Source organism: Zosterops lateralis (assembly GCF_965231275.1).
Source record: "Zosterops lateralis genome assembly, chromosome: 4".
Classification (NCBI taxonomy): Eukaryota; Metazoa; Chordata; class Aves; order Passeriformes; family Zosteropidae; genus Zosterops; species Zosterops lateralis.
Window position 1 is genome coordinate 31,931,913 of NC_139765.1, and position 16,907 is coordinate 31,948,819.

A 16,907-nucleotide genomic window follows, 5' to 3' on the forward strand; every position below is an offset into this window, starting at 1 on the left:
AGATTTGATCCTGTTGTATGCCTTAACTCTGTCTGGTGTAGAATCCTACTCTTAGACCCTTTAAAATACTCTGTTTTGAGCCTTTCTAACAGTGACACAGGAAGAGCAGGGTTCAATCAGAGTTAATTTTAAAAAATTTAATCACAGAGCAAGACGACTGAATTAAATGTCCACCTCTTAATTAAATAATATTTTAGGAAAAGGTGCAGTAAAAGCACTTCATAATTTTTAACATATTAAGTGAAAGGGTGCTTCTGTTGTCACTGTTATGTTGTTACTGAGATGCATCCAAACAAGTGAGGGTAAAAGTGTCAAACTGTGTCTCTGGATATCTATGGATGCTTTGATATTTAATGTAAAATGGTGATATGATCTATCACGTTATCTACTGTTCTTCAATAGATTCTCTTTTTAATATATTATTTAGTTGTCAGTGTCTCTCCTGGAAACCATTCTGCTTCCCTGGCAGTCAGAAAATCAGAAAACGCAGATTCTAAGAAACGTATTTCTGGGTCATAGTACAATGAGGTTTAAGATGGGATTAATATTTATTTTGTTTCCTTATCCAATGTATCTTTTTTCATGTGGAGTGGAGAGATACTCTCTAGACAAAAAAGGTTCATTATCATTTGAAATGAAAGAGAGAGGCATCTCAGGTCCAGTTTCTAATCAGGAATGGAATCCTAATCACCATGGAAAAGGGAGTTACCCCCTTAAGCATTTCTTGTGAAGAAGTGAGGATATAAGAACAACATGTATGTGGTTATTCCCTTTAGCCTTTGCATGTAGATCTGTGTTCAACACTTTGTCCTTCCTTTTTATTATTAAATTTATTTTCTGTGATCCTTTTGCAAACATATCCAATATAGATACAAGTTTGAGCTCCTTAAATTGTGTTGAAAACTTGGACCTTTCATATATGCATATGAAGACAAATCCTAAGAAAACTGTGTGCTAAATATTCATAGTTCCCCAGGAATGTCTGTCATCAACAGCCTTTGGCTCTAGAGTTAAGAACCAGACTTTAAACACAAACAGCTCATCATCATTCTCCTGAAAGGGAAAGAGAAACATAAAAAAAAGTTAATGATTCTGCAACACACTAACGTGCAGAATCAGATGAGAATATAACCTTTGTATTCTGCTAATGCATTTTGCTTGAAGCATTCTCTTTTGATTTCCTTTTTCATATATACACTACAATCTTCAAATTGTCAAATTTTTTAACCTTAAATTAGCCTTCAGAATTTTTTTCAGATGTAATAAGATAAAGCAGAAACTTTTTTTTTTTTTATCATCTAGTCTTTTGAGACATTTTTGAAGACATTTCAAAATGTCTTTCTGGATACATAGAAATTTCTGTAGTACCAATAAACTCATCAATTGTATTTATAATGCCCTGTAATGTAGGTTCTAAAATATAATTCTTATTGCAATAGGTCTATTAAGTTTTTATAACTAAATAAGTATTTGGATGAATGGGTTATTACATAAGGCAAGTTAATCATTTGGATCCACTGCTAGGAAAGTTCAGATCCTCCTTGTGTTTGAGCCAAGAAAATACTGCTTCAGGATGAGAATGCAACCAATCATAAAAACATTTTACATATTTGAAATGGTGCTGAACTGACTGTAGAATATTTAAAATGTAAGAAAACATTCTCCAAAATGTGCTCACACATTCAATGTAGTTATTACTCATCCCTAGCCTGATTGCTATAGCATAGCTTTTTCTCCAGTGGTTGATTTTATAGTGAGATTTGTTCAGTAAAAGATTTTTGTAAAGAAGGAAGCTTTAATCCAATGAATTACTGTTTCTTTGGAGCTCGTTTTGAGGATTTATTTTAGTGTTTTTGTTGAAAATGTCTTTAGTTTGATTGTTTGGAATATAGCTTCAGTCTCTGCACTAGACTGCTTGAAAAACAACCTGTGGAATGCATTTGAAAATTAAGTTATTTCATTGAAGCTCTTCTTCATGTACATTTTCATATTCCTTCACATATAAAGCTGTCAATCATTTTAATATGAATTACAATTTTCTAAGTAAGAGCATAGTTTTGATTAAGAATGAGCAGAGAAATTTGTAAATCTACAAATAATAGAAGGTCCAGCTTAGAAACAAAGGTTTATTTAAAGCAAATATACTTTTTCTTAGGGAAATTCTATTCAAGAATAAAATATCAATAATTATTGGCCCAAATAGAGAACTATTCAGCTTATACTACAGGTCACACATGGCAGAATTCAGTTTTTTACATCAGTGCCAAATGATCTTTTAAATGTTCTTGAGTGCCGATAACTCCCATTTCCAGCAGTCTTTGGTGAAGGCTGTAGGTTTTTTGAAGATCCTGTGTCATGGCATCTGTACTTAGCAGTAGCTTCCAGAAAGCTTCCAGCTTCTTTTGCTATCTTGTCAGTAGAGGTACCCTTTAGTTGCCTAAATATAAGTATCAGGTGCCACTTGAGGGAGACTCAATAGTCATGACTGCAGGACATGATATGTTATAGGACTGTTGAGACTGTTGAGTTCCCACAGATTTCTAATTATGGATAGAGATTAAATCCTCTTTTCTACTTTGACATGTTTTTTTTCTCATTTTTGGAATTATTTTATTAGGGTAATAGTCTGCTGACTTGAGTTTAGCCTAAGTATAAATATCTATTTTTACTTTTCAGTGTATCCATTGTTTTTGTTTTTCAGTGAAGGAACTGATTCCTTTATTCTTGTTTCTAACTACCTACTGCTATTTCTCCATAAATCCTAACCTAGAAATCTGTCATGATGCAGTACTATAGAGCTCATTTGTACTTGTATTTCCATGTTTGTGTAGTGAATGTTACGATAACTTGTCAGCACTTGGAGGTCTTGTCTTGGTTCATGGTGATGTTTTTTTTCTTTTTTAGTCTAGGATCTGCTTCTATATTTTCTAGAATGCTCTTATAACTTTGCTCTTTTTTTCATGGGCTTGCATCTGCAATTTACATCTGAACATACCATGTATATTGCCACCTACATTTGTAATTAGCTATTTCTTTTTCTTTTTTCTTTAATTAATCTAAAGATCAGTTTTTTCCGGCTTAATGTTTTTAAGTCAATAGCTGACCACGGGTGAGACAGCCACGTCTCCAGTGCCACCCTGTGTCTCAACTCATCATCCTGTGTAGGTGCACCTCTGTGCCACATCCTGTGTCTCCCCTTCCTAAGGTCTCAGCTGTGATACCAGGCCTATATTTCTCAATACATCATCATTATGTTAGTCATTAAACCATTCTGGTGTTGCTATATAAAGATAAGATAGCCACGGCCACCTGGTCAATTGTTAAAAAAAAATCTGCTAAAAACCAACCTGCTAAATGAGGTTCGGCTAAAGTTTAGAGAGAAAAGGTCTGTCAAACATCAGTGCTAGGTGTATAAAGCTTGCAATCTCTCTATTAATGGTGTCAATAGTGTATTATGGAGCTGCAAGATTATGATAAATATATAATTAATACTGATGAAAGAAAACTTTTTACAAACCTTGCCTTTCTATGTATTCTGCAGGCAAATGCAATAGCAGTAACATCCAGGCTGGCTGAACAGAAGTCGTTTTGGTTAGCACACTGCAGGAGCTTGGGAACACCATAGGATTTACTAAAGAACAATGGCGTACGTGTGCTGGGAAAACAGCACCATCTGCTTTAAACTTGCTCAAAGAGTTCTGACCCAAAATTTCATGCACTAGAAGAGATGAAAAGGACAAAAGTTTCAGGTCATTTGTGAGCAGCAAGATGACATACAGAGGAAATTTCTTTTACAGTAGCACTTCAACTTCTGTTTCACTTCTTTGTATTCCTTCTCTCTAAGCTGCTGGAGTTACCTACTCTTCAGGAGTAATTGAACAGTTACTTTAGTCTGCCTTATATGTCTTTTCCTTTGAGGAAACCACTATGACTTTTACTGTTCAATTGCAATGCTGTCAAAGAGTGTTTTAAAGTGTGAAAAAGGGTTCCCTTATTCCTAACTAAATAGAAGAATCTAATTATATTCCATCTTTTGCACAAGTGTACTGTGTTTGAGGTTACTCCTTGTTGCCTTAGAACTCAAAAATGAATATGACCAAGAATGGTTTTCTGCAGAAAAAAATTATAAGTTTTGTTTGGAAATCATAATTATCCTTTAAAGTACTTACTGGCCTTTTGTTAGACTATAGTCTAGGGATAAAAGTGCATTCCTAGTTAGATATTGCCCTCTGTGGGAATCCTCTTTATTTACCTATTCTGTACCTTGACTTTGGTTTCTTCAGTAAGAGTTCTTGGCAAGTACAATTACAACATTCTGAGAATGAGCATAATCACCCATTAATAAATTTGTCATTACTCTGTGTTTCCTACTTCAAACTGACTTTGAATTTTAATCTTTAATTCATGTGTAGTCTAAACACTCAGGATTAGGAATACTCCTGAAAGAGGAGTATATATTCAAGGAACAAAAATATCTTACTTTTAATATAAATGAAATGTGCAAATATTTCTATGTCTCCTGTTCCTTGTACACCCTGGCACATGCACAGACACATTTTTGAGCCCAGCTTCCATGATTTGGGTGCAAAATAAATAAGCAGGAATGAGCCCTCATCTTTCGTCCTTTTCTTGAAAAGGTGCTTGCACTGCTGTCCAATGATTTCCAGTCTGAATATTTTACTAAGCCTAATAACCATCTGTGTATATAAATAGACACGTACACTGACATAAAGAAAATAAACTTATTTCCTACAAGAAATAATTCCTGGAAAATTAACTGTAAAACATACTGAAAACAAATCTTACTGAATCTTTCTGAGGGACAGGATTATCTCTAGGGGATTTGTAGAGAAAAGTTTTAAGGATTGCTGGTTGAGAAACAAAAATTTTCTCCAGGACAAGTCATTGTAAAATTATATTAGCTTCTTTTTTTTTCCCCACTGGAGCACGATTTAGAAACTCAGACTAAAATCCTACCAAAGTGTTCAGAGGAAGACTGGTAACCTGGTAATCTTACCAGTAATTTTGAATACTTTTCCTATTGACATGTTTAAAGTATAAGGCTCTAACCAATTTTGAATCCTTGAAAATAGAATGAATGACATACAAATGATGTTAGGAAGTACTTGATGCTTCTGTGAAGCCATATACTTCTCATACAGAAACATGATGGACACCATGTGAGTATTACTGCAGGTAGTTTTAGTGCTGTCATTTTAAACCAATGCAGCTTTTCTTAATATGCCATTAATTTTTATTTAATTGTTGCCTTGATTTTAAAAAATGGGATAATTCTGAAGCCACATTATTATTCTATGCAGCAGCTTACTCCAGTCTAATTTATTTTCAAGTCTGCATTCTTTGGGAATGTCAGATCTGTTTATTCAGAGCAGCTAAATCTGCCATGTGGTAAATGATAAGAATGAGATGGTCAAGTATGTTATGTTTCTAACCCTCTGAGTTCTGTCAAAATTATTGTAAAAATGTGTGATATATTTTGAAAGGAAAAGAATAATGTGTTGTTTTATTCTGTGGAACACTTATGAATTCCATATAGAATACTATTAGTCTAGAAATTGGATGTGCCAGTGTACTATAGAGAAATGAGTTTTTGAAATGAATGTAATAGTCTGCATAAAATGAAGAATGCTATTTATCATAATATTTGGCATTTAGATAGAATTTTTCTGAGACTCTACACATTTTATTAACATTTATTAAGTGCAGCACATGACACATTCTTTGAAGTAAGCAATTCTCCCGTTAAATTAAGAAAAAAATATAACAGCATGAAGAGTTTGTGGTTAGTCAGAACCATCATAATCTGCCTTTCCTAGGCTTCTTTTTTCTATGAGACCACAGTCCTTCATTCCTTGAAAAGGAATAGCATAGCAAGAACCCAAAGAAAATTCAAGATTAAGTTTCTATTGCCTTATTTCAGTAAGTAAAATATTAGGGTGTAGTAGTTTATATCAGTTGTTCATTTGTTGTGATGTTATTGTTTTCTAAGCTATGGAATAAAATTATCTATTAATTCTTGATAGGCTGGTGGGTGATGATCTTTTAAACTTATACTACTACTGATAATGAACCATTGAACAATAGTCTTTTTAAAAAAGATATTTCTTAGTATAACATTCTAACATTCCATTTATTTATACATACTTTCTTTTAGAAATTAATATTTATTTAAATACATTCTTTCCTATAATTTTCTAATGACATGTAGATGCTACAGATAGAGATTTTCAAAAATTAGTAATCTTTTTAATTGAATTTGTTATGACGGAACTTTGAAAATAGGAAGAGGACTGTTCATTTTAATATCTTAAAACTGAATCTGTTTTAGACATCTTGAATTCTTGTGGTTGACCAGGCGCTGGTTTGCCCTGTTATATTTTTATAAAGTACAGATTTTCTAACAGAAATGTGCTCATAACAGAAAGCTATTTGCTGCTGCCATAAATCATGTCAGACCCTAAACAGTTTTGGAATTACATTATGTTTGGAAGATCAGTAACTAGCTGTATCTCTGTATTTTGCCCTGAAGTTCTTACTAGTAATGAGAGTTTAAGAGCCTTCAGGACCCTGAAGGAGAGAAGTAAAATGAAGACACTATTTTTACAGTGGTGAGGAACAAATCCAGATGAACTTAGAAAAGTGTCTCATAAATTTGATGCTTGCACAGAAAATATCTTTTTCAATTGACTGATTAAAAAAAAAAAGAAAAAAAATATTAAAGGATTTTGAACTAGTGTTTAAAGTGTTCAATAAGAACAAAGAACAGCTAACTATTTCTTATGCTAGGAAAAGTATTGTGGGTTTGATCCCTGTATGAGTCATTCACTTAGGAGTTGGACTTGAAGATCATTGTGGGTCCCTTCCAACTCAGAATATTCTGTGCTTCTATGGTTTAGATGCACAGGATTATAGATGAGAGTACAGAAATATATCAAACCATGTGCTTCTGTTTCCAAAAGGTATAGCAGAGCCCCAGACATTATGGAATATTTCTGGGCAGAAATGTTATGTAAATATGAACTGTGAAACGAGTGGTTTTTCCTTGAGGTCACCTGCAAGAGAGAATTGGAATAGGAACTACTTAATTATCTGCCTCTCTCTTTCTCATTCATAGTCCCATGTAAGGTGGAACATTGTGCATTGGATTTTGCTTTGTGAGTATTGAGATTTGATAGTCTGTGAAGACAGAATAACCTGCAACAGTAGAACAAGTTTCTTTTCACTTCTTCTAGTGGAATAATGCTTCAGGCAATCCTTCTCAAAGTACACATGAATACTTTTGGTTCTCTCATAAAACTTGTAATGAATAGGAAATCCAACACGGTATTCTTTGCTAGTTCTTCTGTCTTACCTACTTCCCCTGGGATATTTTTTTTTTTTTTTTTTTTTGCTTGCTTGCTTGCTTTTCTTTTTTGCTTTGTTTTGTTTTTTGGGTTTTTTTTTTTAGAGACTTTAGGAATCCTGTTTCATTTTTCTTGTAACAAATCATAATGCCAAAATATTGGAGGTTTTTTTCTAAACCTAAAAGCTTAATGAACATTCGTCTAGACTAGACAGGGTGGCACACTTAGTCTTAAACACCAATTCCCTATGCCAAAATACAAACAAAAGTTGGTTTGACCACTGCTTGTTCATTCCTTCCAATACTGCAGTTTTATGTTAAAATCCAAAATCTCCAAGTATATAATTTAAAAGATCTCTATAAAGGGTAGAAAAAAACATTTTACTTGTTTTGAGATGCTTTTTCTATTTAAATAATAAAGAAAAATAGGTTACTTATGTGGTTTGAATTTCCCTCAAGTTTCTTTAAATGAAGCATGACAAATTTGCCTAGTATGCCATTTATAAGATAGGTGTTTCAACACATCATGGACCATGAAGGACTAAGATGACTTCATCAAGAATCTGTAGTGCAACAGAATTATCTACACCATACATGAAAAGGGCAATAACAAATCCTATCCACTTCAAGAAAATAATTTTTGTCCTTTTTAAAAACTACTATAGAGGTGATGAACTAAATAGATTTTAAAAATAAAAGTTAAAAAATGAGATAATTTTCTTTATATTGGCATGCAAAGTGCGATTTCTGGTTGTTTTTTTTTTTTTTTTTTTTTTAACCGAAAGTTCTTTAAAAATATCCTGCTAAAACAGTGGAACATTTTCTCATTTTTTAATGAAGATGTCTTTTTAATACTATTATTCTTTTCTACTTATTTTATTTAATAACAAAATACTATCACAGATTGTTCTGAATTGCAAGGGACCTAGAGGGATGATCAAGTACAACTCTTGAATGAATGGCCCATACAGGGATTGAACCCATGACCCATATTACTAGCACCAGGCTCTAATCAGCTGAGCTAACCTCAGGGTCATTGATGAAATTAGTTTAATTTGAATCCTATTATTCAAAATTAAATTCTAAAAACTGATAAGTATTTAAAAAAACAGTCCTCCACTTCCTCCTTCCCCTTGTTGAGCAGATCAGAGGTGGATGGTGATTGCAGTTGGCCTATATGTGTTCACCTCTGCCAATCCTTCCCCACACTTTTCCCCTGCTCTAGTGTGGGTCCTCTATAGGCTGAGTCCTTCATCAAGTGTCCTAGTGTGGGGTCCCTGAAGGATAGAGTGCTTCAGAAAAAAATTTGATTCAGTGTGGGCTCTCCGTGGGCCACAGTGTCCATATTGCTTATCAGGGCATGGTTGAGGAGGCAAGGGTCTTTTGGAGGCCATCTGGGCCACCTCAATTACTGAGGCAGAGCCACACAGATCTGGTTGCCAAGGACCGCCTCCAAGGTGGGAGAATCTGCAACATCCCTGGGTGACTTGTGGCAGTTCTCAGTCACCCTGACAGTAGTAAAGTGTTTCCTGATGTTCAGAGCTATCTCCTGTGTTTCAGTTTGTTCCCATTACCTCTGGTTCTGTCACTGGGAACTGCTGAGGAGAGCCTGGCTCTGTCCTCTTTGTACCCTCCCTTCATCTATTTACATACATTAAGAAGACCCCTCTGACTTTTCTATGGGCTGTACTGTCCCAGCCCTCTCAGCTTTTCCCCACAGGAGAAATGCTCCAATCCCTTTAATCATCCTTGTGGCTCTTTGTTGCACTCTGCCCACTTTTGTACCAGGGAGCTGAGAACTGTAGGGTTTCTATTACTGTCACTCTCCCATCTCCCATATCCCATGGGATGAGTGAGGTCGCAGTGTGCTGGGTGAAAATCAGACCCTTGCAGGAGGGGATCTGGGGCTGCTGACTGACATGAGTCAACAGTGAGCTCTGGAAACCCAGAGGGCAAACTCTCCTCTGGGGCAGTTTGGGATGCATCAAACATGGCAACACTAGTGGGGAAAAAGAGAGAGTTATCCCACTGTACTGTGTTGGTGTACATGTAAGTGACTGGCTTTATTTAATAAACGGTGGATTTTTGCTTTTTTTTCAATAGTCTGTACTATTGAAGTGGATTAACAATTCTCTAAGGTCAAATGAAATCTATAGAGTTATCCAGTTGGACTGCTTTTACAGTTTTACAGCTTTGCTTTTTTTAAAATTTTTTAATTGTTCTGTGTAGTGAATTCATTATGCCTAGTGTTTCCAACTACAAAATAAACCACCATTTCTGTCTGGGAGAATAGCAAAGATAAACTCATCCACTGGAGATTTTTCAATAATTTTTGTTTTCATAAAAGCAATTCTCTTTATCCTTTTCCCATATTAGAAAAAACCTTATCTAGAATCTCTAATCTTAACATTGAAGGTCTGCTTGGCCTTTCTGTTGCCTAAATGTTGTACTGATCATGGTTAGTGTTTTACTTTGGTAAAAGTGTTTTCTGTCTATGTTGGAGAGTAATATCCCCCATAAAGGTCATGACTTGTAAAGATACATGGAGTGAAGTGAGTGGCACAAAACAGTAGGTAGCAAAGCATTGTACAATTCGGTGAACAATAAGGTCAATTACTTCATATCTACTTGTAGTTCAGCACAGCTGGATGGAAAAAATCGCAATATCTGACTGGCATTCTGTAGCAGTTTAATGCAGAATAATAATAGAGTTTAAATTGCCAGTTTACCAAAAGTGTCATTCTGAGTGGGCCAGCACAGAAATGAGAAGCAAGCTGTCTGTCAGAAAAGTATTACAAAAAGATCTGAAAAGTATTAGTAGAACAGAAAAGAAAGAAAATAGTAGACAGCACATTGCTTGTTAAACTAGGGGTCTGATATCCAAGTTTTTCATACACTTTTTTGTCTTTAAACTAAATGATCAGACTATTGCAGGAATTCTTTACTATTTAAACACTGTTAGTAGCTTTTATAAGGTAAATTAACATCAGTAAAAAGTTCCTAAATAATCAACATCTGAGTTCAAAAGTTCATTTGCTGCACTAGTAAAGTTCTTTAAAATGAACGAATACTGAGATTATATAGAATTCTTCAAATACTGCACTCCAGTGGAAAATTTGAACAGTAAGGGTTAACTCCCTAAACGCATAAGAAACATAAGGCAGTACTCTACTTAGGAGGAGGAGCATTAAAAAATAATAGAGGAGAGCTTAAGAGAAATTTAGCATATACTGATAAATATGGAGGGAAAAGATCATTTTATGTCATTAAAATCATGCAAAAAAGAGGATGAACTTGCCTGGGAAAGCCATATATATACTTTCACAAACTTTGTGATTTAAAAAAGTTGACAAGAACTGTTAAAGAAGTACAATGCTTTTGATGTGATCTTCCCAAACTTTATGTCAAATCCACTGGCACAGTCAGTTTTGTGTTTGCATGCAAATTCAGAAAAAAAGTAATTTTAGAACTTGGACAATATTTTTGTCATTATATGAAATATATTAAGTAAGATGGGCTACCCTTATTGGTATAAAGGAAGCTACTATATTTTTAATGATTATTAGGTTTTCTTACACAGTTTAGAGTATTTGGTTCAGTTTATTTTGTCCAGAAAATAAGTGATAAAATTTTTAATGTTTTTCATTTAATCATTTTTATTGTGTAGGTTAACCATGTTTTTAATGCTGACTCAGAAACATTAATGCAGTGATAGGATTTGTAAAATAATTTTTCCTTTCAATATTGTTTCCCCGTTCAGATAGTCCAGGGCTGCAAAAATGTAAGAAAAATCTTGATTATGGAATTTACTTTCTCTATAGGTTTCCTAATTTTCTTCAAATTATCTCTTGCAACATCATCTGTGAGTTATTCTTCTGTTGGAGTTTCCAGCAGTACTGTATAATATGGGGAGTTTTTATAGCAAGTTTAAACCCCATGTTCCTTATTAAAAGTCATACAGCATAATTATTTTTCAGTTGTTCTGAACCTTGCAACTTCTGTCTCTTTTGATGTTGCAGGTGAAGTCACTACATAGAAAGGAGTTGTCACCCATAGTTCTGTCTAACTCTTCATGTCACTGTCATCCAGCTGTTTCACTGTGTCTGCCATGAAGGAATCCCAGAAGCAGGTAATGGGAAGGATAGCGATAAAAATTAAAACAACAGCTGGTGGCAGACAGCTTTTGTTAGTAATTGCTTATCCTGAATTCGAGTGGCAGCAGCATCCAGACTGCTTAAAAGGCTAGTGTTCTGGCTATTTGCAATAAGAAATCTTGCAGTCAGATTCCAGTTTACGCCTAACCTAGAGCACAGTTTTCCCTCAAAACAGTGAAATATGAAGTTTCTTTACTCAGGGGAATATATTCTATGCATCACAGGGAATTCTTTCTTGCAAGCCTTTTCAAATAGAACGGGTATAATTTCACACACTTGCTTTTTCTGAGTTAGAGCTTACTAAAAGCCCGGAAGATACCAGTTCATATGTTTCTCCTACTAGCACAGCTTTTACTTTCATACTTCAAAGCAATTTAATTTGTGTTAGCTGGTTGTTAGGTCAAGCGCTAATTATAAGTTGGTTTTCCTTGATGATGAACCACAGAGTGTGTGCCAAAGGTATTAAAATCTCCTTCTTCTAGACAAAGAGTAATCATGGTACTGGTAATGAAGGAATTGTTTCTCATGTGAATGTAGTCATTCATACTTGGCTTTTTGCAGTATGAGAACATTCTTTTACAACAGACATTACCCATTGCTTGAAGCTTGCTGGCAGATTAAACGAGTAAATGGTCTAATCTAGTGTGGCAACATTTCTAAACTGAGCAAAATAAAATTAACTTTAGTGCTGTTATCAGTGTACTTGGCTGTTGTCTATATGACAATTCGTTGTGAAAATTATGATTGACTGCTCTCAAGGCAACAGTTCAAATACAGAGGGTAATGGATACAGGGAAACAAGACAAAAGTGAACAAAATTGTATGACATTGCTGAGATGGCAATGTCAACAAGTCCTGATATTTTCATTCAGTCTTTCAATACACATACAGTTTTTGACAAGCTGCCAGGCTCTAAATTTGACTGGTTTTAGCCATCCTGGCTGTCTCAGAAAACGTTGTTTTCATTTTTACCTGGATAATGCCTTTTCGTCCTTGTCATGAGAAAGAGAAAACGTCTTCCTAACCAAAATTTATAGATCAGGATAGCAGCAATCATAATTAAATTCTGTTTAGTCATATCAGCAGTTCAGGGAGAAAGGTGACTGCTAGAAATTTTCTCTGTGTAGGTTATATTGATATAAATATCACAAGAAAAAACCTGACAACTGCACTTTCTTCTGAGTTTCAAAACAGATTTTGGCTCATTGCTTGTGGTAGGGATTATGAAGTACACAAACTTTCAATTCTAACAATCAGTTCTGTTTCTTCTTTTCCCAAATCACTTAACAATAGATCAAAAAAAGTATTACAATTTAAAGCCTCCGTTTTCTAAACTCTCTTCCCCATATATCAGACTTTCTAAAAAGTGCAATTTGAATCCCTATTGTGTCCTTCAGTTTCTTCAAAATTGATAGATAATTGTAGAGCACAGACTACTTTCCTGTATGAAATTTTATAAAGGGTTAAGAAAAGAGAAATTACTGAATTACTAGGTAATCACATTAATCTACTCATCAACATTAGTATTAAGATCTCAAATACCAGGAAAAAATGCAAAATACTATATTAGATACTGTGTTCTGAAGCTAAGTCGAGAAACTCACTATGAAAAGAATGAACAGATTTTTTTGCAATATGAGAAGAATGAGAACAGCTTGAAGAGTTGCAGTGGTCTATACATGGAAAGGCATTAATGTCTTGAAGTATCAGTGTTTTCTCACTGCAGTACTCTGAACTTGTTCAATCATTTGTAGCATATTGAGAAAACCCAAAAAGTCTTCTTTTTCAGTATTCATGTCTTTTTATAAAACCAAGATAAGAAATTTGCTCTAGAATTTATTTAAAAATTAAATAATGTAAGGTTTTTTCCATTATTTTGTATAATTTTTATTATTTTGAGAAATTAAAAGTAAGAATAGCGCACTACATTCTCAGTTACAATCTGAGGAAAATATGTACTGTAGATTATCTTTAACAGGCAACAGGCATCACACACAACAGTGTGCCCCCACTAAATAACCTGCTAGATACAAGGTATTACATAATGACAGTGTAATGAAGAGTCACACTGAACCTCTTAAATTCACTGTACCTGCATCTGCTGCTAATGGTACATCATTCCATATGTAGTCTCACTGAAACCAATTGTGGACACAATTATTTTGCTTATTTTGGAAGAAAATACCTAAAGCATGGATGTCTGGACATATGTATTTATATACTTTGAATTTCAGTACAGGACTTTTAAAAGTCATTGTAAAAGTGGATATAAGTTTTATCTGAGCAGAGACTAGAGGACCTATTCATCTAAATGTAAATTTTTGGTGGCTATTAGAGAGAAATCAACTGAAATAGAATTACATGAGAAGGAAAAAAATACAATTATTTGTCTGTCCTGAAGTAAGGAAGGAGCTCTAGCATGTTGCTCTTAAATTACACAAACACTCAGGTTATAAAATGAAGGCATAGCCATTCCACATTACTTTTTCAGGTCCTTTTGTGAGGTAGAATGCCACTAAGTTAGATTGATGGACCCACTGGGAATCTTTCTAAAGCTTATTGCTCTCTTGCACATATACTGCTGGTGTTTTCACAGATGTATGGGAAATTACAGCACAGCAGCAGTAGCAGGTTTATAGGTGAGGTCAAGGGATTCTGAACTGTGAGGGAACACTTGGCCTTTGTGAAAAACTAGCAGTTGATGCTCAAATTTGTTATCTGCAGCCTCTCCAAAAAGGAGTGGTCTCTGTGGTCTACTTAAAAGCATTAGTATAGCAAGTATATACAACTACAATTCAGACTGTTAGACAGCAAAGATTTTCAGTATTTTGAAAGAATCTGAGAACACACTATGTAGAGAGTTTTCTTTTGATTTTTCTTTCAGAAACATAATAGAACTGGAGAGAGATAACTACAGGAAGACCAAAGGATTTAGTAAAAGGCCTAAGTGAATCTTCTCAGTCGGAGATGCAAGTAATGACCTCCAATATGTTGATATCAAATTGTGAAAAACACTATCCACTGGGTACAGATTACTATGGGATAGTAATCTGCAGATCCTTACAGATTTGGTGCCCCAGTATGTGGTTTAATGGATGACCTGAATGGAGGGCAAAACAAAACTTTATTATTTGGAAGAGGAGGTAACAGGCGGTAAAGGCACCTTCCCTATCAGAGTGCAGAAAAGGTGGTGCTGGCTCCATTAATCTTTGTAATGACTGCCTGCTACCTGCCCCATAAGCTCCCTCTGGGGCATTGTAAACTACAGTAGGCACATCGGCTGAACAGGAAATCCTTCTCCTTTCTAAGTGAAAAGCCAGAAACTGGACCTGAGGGTTTACCTCATGATCCTCGAGAAAATGAACTTCCATTAACTTTTTTGTAGTCTGTGCTTTATCATGACTTTAATGGTTTAATGATTTAATGGTCCTTGTAATTCTGTTTGCAGATAATGTGGCACTTGGCTCCACTGTAGTTTCCATTTTAAGATAAAATTTTGCATGTTGCAGCTTTCACACATGAGAATTTACAGCCATAAAATAGGTTTAGACTATCTATAAATTTTTCTTACAACAGATTTCTATGAATGATGAAAAAGAATTTTTTACTTGGTTACTAATTTTTTCCCCTCTACTTTCCATCACCTAAACCATCTTGGTTTTCTTTGAATACATGGAGCAATTGTCAAAGAAAACGAAAATGAGAGAGGTGTGTTTTATAGCTTCCTTTCCGTATAAGGTAAATACATACATCTCCTCTAAAAGATAACTTCTGTTCAGCATCCCTTACATGCAGCAATCATCTTCATTAAATTTGAAAATTATCTCCTAAACAGTGACTTATAAGATGTTAATGCTGTAGTAAAGAAAGAAAATTGTGTAATAAACTCATAAATATATCTAGGTATGAATTAACTGCTTGAGTTAATACAAATAATTTTAAGTTAAGTTTTTAGAGAGAGGAAGTGTATGTTTGGAAAAAAGTTGCATTTATCAGCCCAAATACATTTGATTTAGATGTATGATAGCCTCAGCAGGAGTGGCACGTCCTGTTGAAGCAGTCCTTTCATAAGAAGTATTGCAGAAAATTATATTTTTAATTGTGTGGGGGGGACACTTTGTTTATTTGTTTGAGATTTTTAAAATAAATCTAAGAAACAGGCCTTTGTTAAAATCTAAATGTCAGAAGATGTTTACATATAGACATACATGTTCTCTTATGTGACAGGTGCATATTTCTCTACATTCTACTCACAATTTTTCTCCGTAAACTTTGCCATATCAATAAGAGGTAATTTGTTTCTATAGTATAAGGATTGTTTATGGAGTATCTGCCTGCAACAACAGTTTTTCTCTGCACAGCAGGTATTCAATTTTTCTTCTACTTGGACAAGAAAGAAGTGCAAGGTCTGTCAAAATGATAAGTGCACACAAATTATAGTGCACACTTCAGTTGATTCATCACAGAGGCCTAATTGTAAATAGAAAAAAACCCAGGTGGACACCCTATAGCATATGCGGTAGTCACTGGGGTGATTTCAGCCCCACATGGTGAAAGATTTTATCTCCTAGGAGAGTTCAGCTATACTGCATTGCAATACCAGCAAATAACTCTTATTATTACCATCATTGGAATGTCTCATATTTTTGGACTTATAAGTATCTTTGCTACTCAGTATAAAAGTATCTTCACTTTTAAACGAGTCAGTGAAGGAATGTCCTTCTTTGAGCAAAACTTTTACAGACAAGCTGGAACACAATCCTAAACCCCCTGATTCCTCAGTAGCTACCACCAGAGAAAGACTGGTAAAAAACTTTTCAACCTACTTTCCACCAACAAAAGTCCCACTCAAATCTTGGCTGCTTGTTTGATCAATCCATTCAGGAGTGATGGTGGGAGTTGGGAAACTTCTCTGTGGAGGATTCTGTGCATAAATATCTTGCAGCAAGAAGTTATCCATATTCTAGGCAATAGCATCCACATCTGCCAAATATTTTTAAAAGAGAACATAACCTTGAAAGAAGATCAAATTACTTGAATTGTTTCACTTATGATTTGCAGTCTTTACACTTCCTTAATGAACATTTCACCTCCTCTAACTTGGCCTAAAAACCCCAATTAGGCATCTTCATCCATGTGCAGATGTTATTTCATACAATTAGGTCAAATGGAAGATTTTCTTGAATTGAGGAGCCATGTTTTATGTATACCTGTGCACTTCCATATGAGATTTTCCCTTTTACTCATATGTGTCTACAACAAGATTTACATGAGCAGAAAACCAATTTGAACATTTATTTTCTGCTATGAAGGAAAAATTAATCCTACATTAACTATGAGAATCTGAAGAAACCAGATTTTGCACTTGTATGACGTTAATAATGACGAGT

The 16,907-nt window shown here is 34.6% G+C and overlaps 1 long non-coding RNA gene across 1 annotated transcript; it reads left to right on the forward strand.

The window, feature by feature from the left end:
* Window positions 1-1,494: 1,494 nt before the first annotated feature.
* Window positions 1,495-15,801, forward strand: LOC310908835. The gene is made up of 3 exons (XR_014589956.1): window positions 1,495-1,648; window positions 11,383-11,492; window positions 14,402-15,801. It is a non-coding gene; the product is annotated as an uncharacterized lncRNA (long non-coding RNA).
* The last annotated feature ends 1,106 nt before the right edge of the window (window positions 15,802-16,907 follow it).